The following is a 12,235-nucleotide window of genomic DNA, read 5'->3' as shown; positions in this document are numbered from 1 at the left end:
TTGGAGGAGGGTCCAAGGGAAAGTTTAACAACCTAAGCACAGTTACAATCCCCCTGACAAGCTATAGGAAACACAAAGAGTAACTGTGGGTCTTTGGCGATCGGAAGGCTATGTGTGTGTGAAGATGGCTATGTGTATGCTTTCAAGTTTAAGCAGACTACTGGACATTTGCCCATTGTGAAAAAATTTCCATCAGTTACTCGTCTCGTACCGCCCAATACATCATTTGGTCTACTTCACAGTAGGTAGTCCGATATCACAATCTCCACAGATGTTACTAGGAGATGGTTGGTTTTGGTGGTGTGATTTCACAGCAACATCACAAGGTCTTAAATCCGAGCTATACAGGAAGCCCATGTCCCGCAATTCCCTGTTACAATATAACAGTTGTCATCCCAAGTCACTACGTGACAATCTGCCATATGGGCAGTTTCTACGTATACAGCGGAATTGTTCAACAAAGGATGATTTTAATAAACATTCCAAGGATTTGGAAGAACAACTCGGAGACAGGAACTACCCAAAAATACTCATCAAACGCTACAAAAAGAGAGCAGCTAACAATAACCGGGAGGCCCTGTTAGAGCCATCTGTTCCCAAGGAGAAGAGTAAAAGATTGACATGTGTTAACACTTTCACCACAAGGTCTAATGCCATCCAACGTATAATCCGAAAACACTGGAAGATCCTGAACACTGGTAATGATTCTATTGAACAACCTCTTTTTGCTTTCAAACGAGGCACCAGCCTAAGAGATCAATTGATACATACCAGACCACCAACCAGAGAGGCCCATCGAGTAGGCACATTATGGAATATGCCTCGGGTAACAGGGCACCATCCCTGCGGGAACTGTGCTGCATGCCCCCAGACCAAACACTACACAACCATCGATATAGGGACTGGTCGCCCTTGGGAGCAAAGGCGCTTCACGAATTGCAATAGTAGTCAACTGATTTATCTCATAACCTGCCCCTGCTCATTCAGGTATGTCGGGATGACTACCCGGAAAATAAGAACAAGGATTTCCGAACATAAAAGCACGATCAGGTGCAAAAAGCAGGCGACCCGATTAACGAATCACTTCATACAAGTAGGTCATAAACCAACTGACTTTGAATGGACCGTACTGGAACAACCAACTATTCCAGCACATATAACTGACGTGTCCAAACATCTATTCAAAATAGAGCAAAAGTGGGTGTATAAATTAAATTGTGACAAGGCTGGTCTTAATGAGGACATCCCTTGGATGTCATTATGATACTCTTGAACTTACTAAATTGCCCTTGTAGCGGCATACATCCCCTCGGTGGCATACCTTTGAACTCTTAATGTCAGGAAGCTGCCTCTGAAGCAGAATGATATGGAATACATATATCCATGCGGACTTCCTTAGTGCTTTATACCGAAGAGAAGTTTTTGACCCTAATGCATTACACCTAGGATGTCACGCTCCCGGCCCAGGGGATCCCCCCTTAGTGGCATATCATTAAGCTACTTGCTGATACCTTATACACAGAGAGACAATTACCAGTACGTCATACATTTGGCTTTTGCCTTTCCAACATAGATGTAGATGGTTTTAAATCCTTTTTTATAATTCCTGTTTCGAGTATGCCATGACAATCGAGAATTTTGGTAAACTCCTTTATCCTAGAAAGGTGCAGGTTCAGAAAAATTAGTTTACATAAGTGTTTAGGTACAAACTGCACTCACTTAATTAATCCGACTGAATACCCCCGAAAATTCAATATACAGTCCAATACTTCTAAATGTGGACTACATCTCCCATGATTCATAGCTGCAAGATCATGAGGTCGTTGTTATCCTATCAGAGTCGAGTGAAAGCCAATAAGGAAGTAGCCAGCCCCGGCCGCGGTACCTCCCCAAACAGCCCGGTAGGCTGCTAGGAGTACCAACGGACAGGTAAGGGCCAGATATTGCTAGCGAGAGAGATAAAACACTCTGCCTTTAATAAGCGCGCAAGTCACTTAATAATGGCAGCGGCGAGAGAGGCTAGCTTGATCTCGCATTCTAATACGATTCGTGTAGTTCAAATACGGGCCGCTAATACGGCTTTGAACAGAGAACCCTGCTTCAGTAATCTTGTTAAAAAAAAAATTATAACGGCAGCAACTGAAAAGTTTCGGAGCTTGTTTTCGATTTTCAAGCGCTGGCCCCGAACATTCGTTTGAACTAAGAGCCCGGTGAAACACACGCTATCTATTTCCACAGTATGATTAGATGACGGCGCCACTCAAGCCGTGTGCGATAGCTGTTTGAGTCTGCCGGATCTAATATAAGAGCACTACTGGTGATAAGCATGTCAATCACTTCCCTATTAACAAGAAGGGTAAGCGCAAGAGTATGATCAGTAAACTCTACACACGACCTCTGCAGTCCAAATAGTGGAGATATGCTCTAGAACATCAGCACCATCTCTGACAACTAGTCTACTTACTAACAGAGATGTAATCAATTAATAACCAGGCCTAACAAGTATATGTATAATAACCAGGTCTAAGAGAAAACAAGCATATATATTTATAATACAGTAGAACGAACACCAGGCTTGTTTTTCATCTGTTTTGATCCTATGAGTCTCTAACTGTTGAGCGGTCACATATTTTATCACAGCTATTTAATTTTCTGTACTGTAGAGCGGTGCTCCATTGTCCTGAGCTGCTTGCCAGGTGAGGAGAAGCACTTTCCCCTTCAAACTAAGGTGAGCCTATGATAATTTGTTAAATAGGTTGTATATATAGGTCATTTGACCTTATATGATAAGAACAACAATTCTGTGATGTCAGTGGTAACCCATACTAATGATGGCTCGTTATCCTACTCTGTTCTTGTGTTTGTCTATGTGTGTGCACAATGGCGATTTTACATCTGGACCTCTTCCATTGAACAAGGAGGAATACCAGAAGTGAACAGGTGACATTTATCATTGTTGTTCACTATTGTTTTTTAGTTCATCACGTAAGAGCAGTAGCAATTAAGTTTATGGGTCCTGAAGAAGCGGCAGGTACCATTTTGGACCTTTAAATGTCCGCAGAAACATGTCGACCAGATAACCCAGTCAGAAGTTATTTGTTTGAACCATCTGACTATTTTGCACTCTATTGTTTTTATTGTTGGAAGTGCACGACTCCAGAATAAAGTTATATTGCGTACACTATCCAATTTTACTATAAGCACATTTCTTTATCATTTTTCACAAATCACATATGCACTGCTTTCAGTTACGAACAAACAACATCCACCAAACATCTTGTACGGTAACACCACCAAAACCAACCATCTCCTAGTAACATCTGTGGAGATGGTGAGAACGGACTACCTACTGTGAAGTAGACCAAATGATGTATTGGGCGGTACGAGACGAGTAACTGATGGACATTTTTTCACAATGGGCAAATGTCCAGTAGTCTGCTTAAACTTGAAAGCATACACATAGCCATCTTCACACACACATAGCCTTCCGATCGCCAAAGACCCACAGTTACTCTTTGTGTTTCCTATAGCTTGTCAGGGGGATTGTAACTGTGCTTAGGTCGTTAAACTTTCCCTCGAACCCTCTTCCAATTTTTTTGTTTGATATTGATGGAGTATTAGCCCCATTGTCCAATGAGAGCCAAGAGGGGCGTCCAAGGTCATGTTTTATCGTGGTATTTTGTTTTCATAATTGCAAAGTATAAAAATCAAAAGTACGAAAACAATCATTATGAATGGAAACAATGTAAAAAATGAAACACCATCTTAGAATATGACAACACGATAAAGGGAACTACCCATGTAGATCGTGAGCAGCGTTGCAAGTGCTAAGGCTCGCTATTGGTTAGGTGGATGGCCAGTGGAGAAGAAGTATTCACACAATGGCCCATTGAGATGTTGATAGTTGCCATTGGAGATCATTGGGAGAGGAAAAGATCGTCATCTCCTAAGTTAGTTGATGGACAGCAAAAGCTCATAGAAGGAAAAAACCTTCATAGAAGGATCACAACAGAGTCACTGACTCTTATAAAACTGTATATGTTGCTATTGTGAGTAGAAATTGTCAATCTATGAAGACTGGATACTCACAACTACAGAAATTTTATGACAGCCATGAGAGTTGCTACAGTTGTCAGTAATAATCATCAAATTTGGACCCATGGGATCTCATCGTTGAGCCCTCCAGTGACACAATTTAGTTTAAAAATCCACTTTTGTTCCTTCACAAACAAATAGTGAGAAACATCACTAACATGCTGGGGAATGAAAGGTTTTTCGAGTACTACCCACTTCAAATCTTCAACATTGTGCTTCATGGTGAGGAAATGATTTGTCAAGCGTGTTGCCTGTCGATTTCGCCTAATAGTGCTTTTGTGTTCCAGTATCCTGAGCTTTACTTTTCTCGTGGTCATTCCTTTATAGCGAAGGGGACAAGGACACGATATCATGTAATTCACCATTTCGCTATTACAATTAGTGTGATGTTTCAGAATCCAAGGGCGTGCTGTACCAATGTCCACAGTTAAAGTCTTCTCAGTTTGAGGACACACAGAGCAACCCCCACAAGGATAATGGCCCTGAACTGATGGTAGATTCCACAAAGTGGTGATTGAATCCTGTGGGAAGGAGCGTGGCCTGGTATGTACCAGACCATCACGCAGATTTTGGCTCCTCTTGAAGGCGAACAAAGGGCAGGGGATAGTCACTCCAGCAGTGTTCAAAATCCGCCAATTTTTGCGGATTATTTTCTGTACTTGTGTGGAAGCTGTACTAAAAGTAGTTACAAAAGTCAGATTCTTCAAAGGAGGTTTCGCAACTGGTGGGGCAAGTAAGGCCTCGCGATGGTTGTTAGAGGACCTCTTTCTTGCCTTGCGTATAAGAGCATTCGGATAGCTCCGTTTTCTCAGTTTAGTGCTCAGGTCCCTAGATAGATCTTCATAGTCACACATTTCAGAACAATTTCTACGCACCCTAAGAAACTGTCCAAAGGGCAAATTCTCTCGCAAAGAGCGTGGATGGTGGCTATGAAATTTAAGCAAGGAGTTCCTTGACATAGGTTTGCGGTACAGTCTGCTGGCCAGGTGGCCATCTTTCGGAAAGATGAGTAAATCCAAGAAAGGAAGCTCTGTCTCGCTGTACTCAAGGGTGAATTTGAGAAATTGGTTCTGGGCATTGAGCCAGGTCTGGAATGCGAGTATAGATGTAATATCCCAACGCCACACTACCAGGACGTCGTCTATATATCTTTTCCACAATATCGTTTGTGTAAAAAACGGATTGTTGCCGTCAAGTACAGACTGTGTCTCAAAGTGATGGATGTAAAGATTCGCCAGACTGGGGGCCGCTCCCCATTGAGGTACCCGATGTTTGAAGGTATAGTGAGTCCTCGAATTGAAAAAAGTTTTCGGTCATGGCTATCCTGGCTAGCTCCATAATAAAGCTAAGAGGGGTAATACTTTCAAGATTTTGGGTTTCCAGTAGATCTCTAACTGTCAGCAGAGTCTCCTCCTGAGGGATAGACGTATAGAGCGATTCAACATCGAAACTGACCATTATGTCAGTATCGGTGTTGAAATTAACTTCAGGCAGTAACTGCAGAACGTCCTTTGTATCCTGGAGGTAGGTGGGCATAGCACGCACCAAAGGTCTCAGGAAGAAATCGACAAAGGTGGAGAGTGGCTCCAACAAGGACCCAATGCCTGAAATGATAGGTCGTCCAGGTGGTGGTCTAGTGGGTTTATGAATTTTAGGTAGGGCGTAGAAATACGGAGTCACTGGATGGCTGGTAACCAAAAATGAGGCTTCTTGTGGTGTAATCCAGCCCTCATTCATCTTTTTATACAGCGACCTGCCCACAAAATTCGGTGGCTCCCTTGACCTCAGATATACCACAGAGTATAAGAAACCTGAAGGTAATCAAAAAATAGGGTACAATACACAGAAAAAGAATAGAAATAGACACGATATTAATAAAACTTATTATCTACTCCCATTAAGGTATCTGAGTTGAAATGTGAACCCAGTATTGAATCATATCAAACAGAAGCACCCAAGCATAAGAGGGTGACTCAGTGAAGAATACCCTCTAATTGACTACAGAGGTGGAATTCATTCCCAATTTTTAATAAATAAGGTATGCGAGCCTACAATATGTAGTTAGCAATTTTTTCAGGTATAACTTCCCCAGAATAAGTATGACCCCACATAACTCAAAATTAGAACCTTATGCAAATATAAGTCAAAGTGCCTGCAAGTACTGTTTTGTTTTAATTGTATTTTAATCATGTCCCAGACAAGTGACAACCTAATGTTACGAGTTAGAGGAATAGAATGTAAAAAGAATGATATATTATAAGATGTATGTATCTAATTGTATGTTTCTTTTTAAATAGAACATTGTCCTGATGAAGGTGTTATTACACAAACCGAAACGCTGTGTCGACAACCTGTATTTTATTGTTCTTTATGTGAATTGACACATTTTTAATCTTATTGTATGGCACTGTAATTTTGTATTTATCAATGCATTATATGTAATAAATTGTACAATTTCTATACTGATTTATTTTAATGTTTTTTATATATTTGCACCATTTTTGAAATGTGGTTGCCAACTTGTTGGTATCTTGAGTTATGAGGGGGTATACACAATAGGTTTTTCCCTTAGGGAAGCATTGGGACTTCTCCCGCTTTGATCACATATCACTCCTTGTCCGCGATTGGACCTGTAAGGAGACCTCCCTTCTTTTTGACAATTGAGAGTCATCATTGACTGCAATTGCAGGTTGTCATGATCCACAATGTTTTGGACAAGGAGTGTGACATACTTTTAACAACCTCCCATCCTTGACTTACACTTTTGCCCATAGGATGTGCAGACATGTGTACACATTGTATACGTTGGTAATGGTACAAGCGTCTACGATGGACACGCAGAATAGTACATTGATGATGAACAAGTCATCTGTCTCATCAGTACAACTTGGTAAACATGGAGTTTGACTACATGCAGATGACTTTGGGGACACATATGTAAACAGGCTGATGGAAACAAAGTATTCTGTGTGTTGTAATTGTTGGATCCATGTCTGAGTCTCATTCTGACATGGTAGACCCCTGCCAAGACCATGCTTGACACTGCTGACCTTCCATAGTAGTGAAATCACCTCATGGCAGTGTGCTAATCTGTGACATATCCTGAGCCCATGGTGTGTGTCATGTGAGCAATAATCTCTGTCTGCAAACCCCATTTTCTCCAAGACTGTAATCCCTGCAGATGTTCCTGTTTGAGAAGCTTTTGTGTGCTGAGTAGTCCAGTGCTTTCTCAACCTATTTGACTTTGAGTATCCGAGATGTGGGTGCACCAGTAGAATGGAGTCATGATGGTGACATTCCTGGTTGGTTTGAGACAAGGGCCTGCACTGTGAGCAAACACACGTGACACATTTTTAATTACCCGAGTCACATCTGTGCTACCAACATCAGTGTGTTTTTAATCTGCCATCTGTTTTTGCAAGTTTGGCACTTGTATGTGTCTATGACTGCTCACACTCAGCAGATTCTACCCTTTCCTGTAGCCTGATGGAAACATGTCTTATTTGTAGATCTCCTTGAGTGTTTCATTATTCTGAGACAGTCTTAAAGTTCCGAATGTGTCCAATGCGTATCATGTTATGCACATGTACTCCATCCTAAACGGATGTAGAAATTTCACCATGGGTAATGCCTAGCTTTGTGTATTGTGTTTGTTAAGCACAGATCGCACCACCACCCCTGGTTTTGTCAAAAGGGCACAACGTTTAACTTACACGTTTGCCCGTGCATTGGAGTCTACTGACACAGTTGTTGTGTCCTCTATCTGGTGAGCCATGTGTCTTCCAAGTCTTCGGCAGTAAACAGTCAGCAGTGTCAATTTGACAATAGTGATGATCTGCACATGATGCAAATTTTGTTGTTAGATGTAGAGTTGATGTTATAGACATGCAAACAAGTTAACATTGTAAATGGTCTGATCTTGAGTTGTCTGCAACACGCATAGTCACCACATGTTGACTGTCTCATACTTTGTTGTTGGTCCATGCTTTTCTACACAGCTAGTAGGAATCTTGCCTACAGATGTAGCGCTGACAGCTGTGACACAACCACTTCATGTTTGTTACAGTGGGAGGCTCATGAATGTATTTTGAGTGTCTGTGGACTTGTGCGTTGTCGTGGACTGTCTCCTGGGTGCTTCATTGTACACTAACTCATCAAAATGTCATTCGTCTGGGAGTGTGTTTACTCCTGTTGCCCTGCAGGGTTTGAGTGTTGGACAAATACTGAGAATTTGTGTACCATACATATGTGTGTCTGGCACCTCTTGTTCAACCATCAAATGTGTGTGTCCTAGTATGTGGCATGCTGGGTGTACCTTGCTGATATGGAGATTACCACATTGGTCATGCACAACAGTACATGGACCCATGTTTGTATTGTGATCACAATTATGTGTGGTCAATAATGTATTCCTCATCATACACCCAGTGATCCACACTGTCATTGAGGCCTGTGCAATGTCACCAGTCAATGTAGGCTTAGATGAAGCACATTGCTGCTGATCAAGGTGGGTGGTGTTCAGACTGACCAAATGTGACTTGTCTCTTGGCAAGGCCCCTACCTACAATGTGGCCTTACATTACAGGCCATGCCCTGGGAGTAATGTTTGGTTATGTGAGACGACAGTGGTTCTTGCAAGGCATGTGACACAGTGCACAAGAGTGAATGTGCTCAAAGGTATGGCCCACATCCTAATTTAGCATCACAGAGGGTCACTGGCTCATCAAACATTGCCTGATTGCCCACATTCACTATCCCAATTCATGAAATACTTCTGGATTGTACTCAACATGCATATGTCTCAGTGGAGTTCAGCCCCAATCATGTGTGTTGGCCCAGCCTAGCGACACTTCCACACACACACACACACACATGTTGTGTTAGTTCTGCAGTGTGTGACTGGTTGGTTGTCTTTATGCATCTTCATCCATGTATTTCAACTGTCTTTGAAGGGTATTGAGTGGATGTTTTGTTGAGTTGTTTTTCTCTAGTGGCACTGGGACTCCTACATCTTCACTCTGCTCATTCCTTATATTTTGCAATTGCCATTGCTGCCACATTGTGGTACTGGATCTAATCAAAACTGTAGTTTCAGATTGGATCCTTTGCATGTGTGTTAGTTTGTGACAAAAATGTGTGTTTTAATGCATTTTGTTGGTCACATGTTACATTGTCTAATTGAACATTGCTGGCAGTATTAACCCCCAAGAGCACTGATTGGCTGCACATGGCTGAGAGTATGTAACACAAACAATAATGTTTGCCTCAACAGTTTTGTTGTTGTTTGGCACACAACCACCCCTTTATCACTACATTGCTTGTGGTTTTAGGCCCAAACAATATATGATTGGTTGGAAATGCTGGGGGTGTGAGACCTACATTCACCTTTTTGTCACTACAGTGATAGGGGGGGTTATACCCCCTAACCCCTATGTGCCTGAAAATGCTGGGGGATTGAACCCCACATTCACCTTTTTGTGACTACAGCGATGGGGGAGAGTTATACCCCATAACCCTTATGTGCTTGAAAATGCTGGGGGATTGAACCCCTCACTCACTTTTTTGTCACTACAGTGATGGGGGTTATACTACCCCATAACCCCTATGTGTTTGACAATTGCTGGGGGATTGCACCCCACACTCACCTTTTTTGTCACTACAGATATGGGTGGTTTGTCCTATATATCTCTTTATGTGTCACTTTTGCAGGCAGTTTACACACAAAACACAGTTTAGGCCTAACATAACTGGGGGAGTGTTCACATCCAACCCCTATGGGGTGGAAAGTGGTGGGAGTGTTAGACATCCACCCCCTATAGGTTGTGAATGCTGGTAGTGTTAGACATCCACCACTATAGGTGGAGGATGCTGGTAGTGATAGACATCGAGAAACAAAAAGGGTATGTGGAGGGTCAAGGGGAATGTTTAATGACCTGTCTGCTCACTCCCCTACAACAAGTTACAAAACACACAAGAGAGCAGACCAGGTCCAGGGGGTGTGTACTAGCAGCGGTGACCGTGTGGCACCGTGGTGGATGCGTGAGAACATGATGTTGAAGACAGAGAGCTGTTGCAATTGAAGGCTAAGACAATTCCCATCAGACCACCCATGTGGTGGAGTTTACGTCATGTGGGACTTGCTAGTCTTACCTTCCTAAGTCCGACCATGTAGTGCCGGTGTGGGAATGAATATCAAAAGTATAATCATGATGTGCATCCTAAAGTGATGTAAAAAATGTGCAGTGCCAAAATAATAAACAGATGGATAAAATGAACTACCCTGACCTCAGAAAACGTTTCATAAAGAGGTCGGGTGTCCAGATTAAAAACACGCCTAGTAGCAGGACTACCTTATGGCGCTGTGCAGTATGGTCTGTAATGTGGTCGACATGTTTCAGCCGTTAGGGTAACTAACCCGGCTTTCTTCAGGACCTATTGTTAAAGATTAGCTACTGCAACTGTCTACAAAATATTTGTGTGAAGAGAATGACAATCACAAGAATGTACTAGAAAAGTTACACTTATATCAGGAACTTGTATACTTAAGTGTCCACAGATGGGAAAGAGGTATATCTTCTTCCTATCAAAACATAAGAAGCAAAAAGACACTGTGTCAAAAAACAAACAAGTTACACACATCCACACTAACGTACACACATAGAGACCGTGCTGTGACACCTGCAAAAATAGATTCTTATTTTGCATAATAACAAACATATTAGCTTGATCACAACGAGGCATTTCCTCACAGTGATACTCACCGAGCTTTGTGTGGGTGATGACCTCACCTCACCCGGCAACCGCTCGGGAGTATGAGGCCCCGCTCTGCAGTGTAGAAAAAAGGTACAGTAAGCGCACTGCTTTACCGCGCCCAAGCCAATAGCTCTACACTAAAACCCAACAAACGTATGATGGTGGTCAAACTGTCATTCCTACCACTGACAACCACAAGGAATCCCTGGTGACACATAGGGATATAGACATCCATCGATAAAGCTCATATCTCAGGGCACTATAATACCACTACTATATGTCTCCGGGTGCATGTTGTGCAAGACCATTAAAGACAACTGTCCTCACTGTATATGCATAAAGTATGTGAACACATGGGGGTGGGCTGGAGACCTGTTAAAGGCCACAGCACTTTAGAACTAGTAGAGGATATACAAAATACACCCTTGAGTAGCTCCCTGGGCCGCTCATGCTCATATGTGTTGATAACTAGGAGGGAATCACTGAAGCCAGACTAACCCCCACCCAGATCCAGTAGGGGATAGAGGCCATATTAGCTTCCTCTAATCTAGCTGCCTCAGTGGCACAGCAGCTTGTCCAGACATCTACCACTTATCGTGAGTGGACAATGGTGGGAGTGATAGATATCCACCCCCGATAGGTAGGGAATGCTGGTAGTGTTATACATCCACCCCCTATGGGGTGGACAATGCTGGTAGTGTTAGCCATCCACCCACCTATGGGGTCAATAATGATGATAGTGTTAGACATCCACCCCCTATGGGGTGGACAATGGTGGGAGTGATAGACAGCCACCCTCCCTATGGTGTAGAGAATGCTGGTAGTGATAGACATCCACCCCAATGGGGTGGACAATGGTGGAGTGACAGACATTCACCCCCTATAGGGTATACGATGGTGGGAGTGATAGACATCCACCCCCACGGGGTGAACAATGCTGGTAGTGTTAGACATCCACCCCCTTAAGGGTTGAACAATGCTGGAAGTGATAGACATCCACCCCCCTATGGGGTAGACAATGCTGGTAATGTTAGCCATCCACCCACCTATGGGGTGGACAATACTGGTCGTGTTAGACATCCACCCCCTAAGGGGTGGACAATGGTGGGAGTGATAGACATCCTCTTCCTATGGGTAGAGAATGCTGGTAGTGATAGACATCCACCCCTATGGGGTGGACAATGGTGGAGTGATAGACATTCACCCCCTACAGGGTGTACAATGGTGGGAGTGATTGACGTCCACCCCCTATAGGGTGAACAATGCTGGTAGTGTTAGACATCCATCCCCCTAAGGGTTGGACAATGCTGGTAGTGATAGACATCCACCCCCCTATGGGGTGGACAATGCTGGTGGTGTTAGACATCCACCCCATATCGGTCGAGAA

This window comes from Lissotriton helveticus, chromosome 2_1, assembly GCF_964261635.1.
Source record: "Lissotriton helveticus chromosome 2_1, aLisHel1.1, whole genome shotgun sequence".
Taxonomy (NCBI): Eukaryota; Metazoa; Chordata; class Amphibia; order Caudata; family Salamandridae; genus Lissotriton; species Lissotriton helveticus.
The sequence above is the reverse complement of the archived record's forward strand: the minus strand, read 5'-3'. Positions refer to the sequence as shown.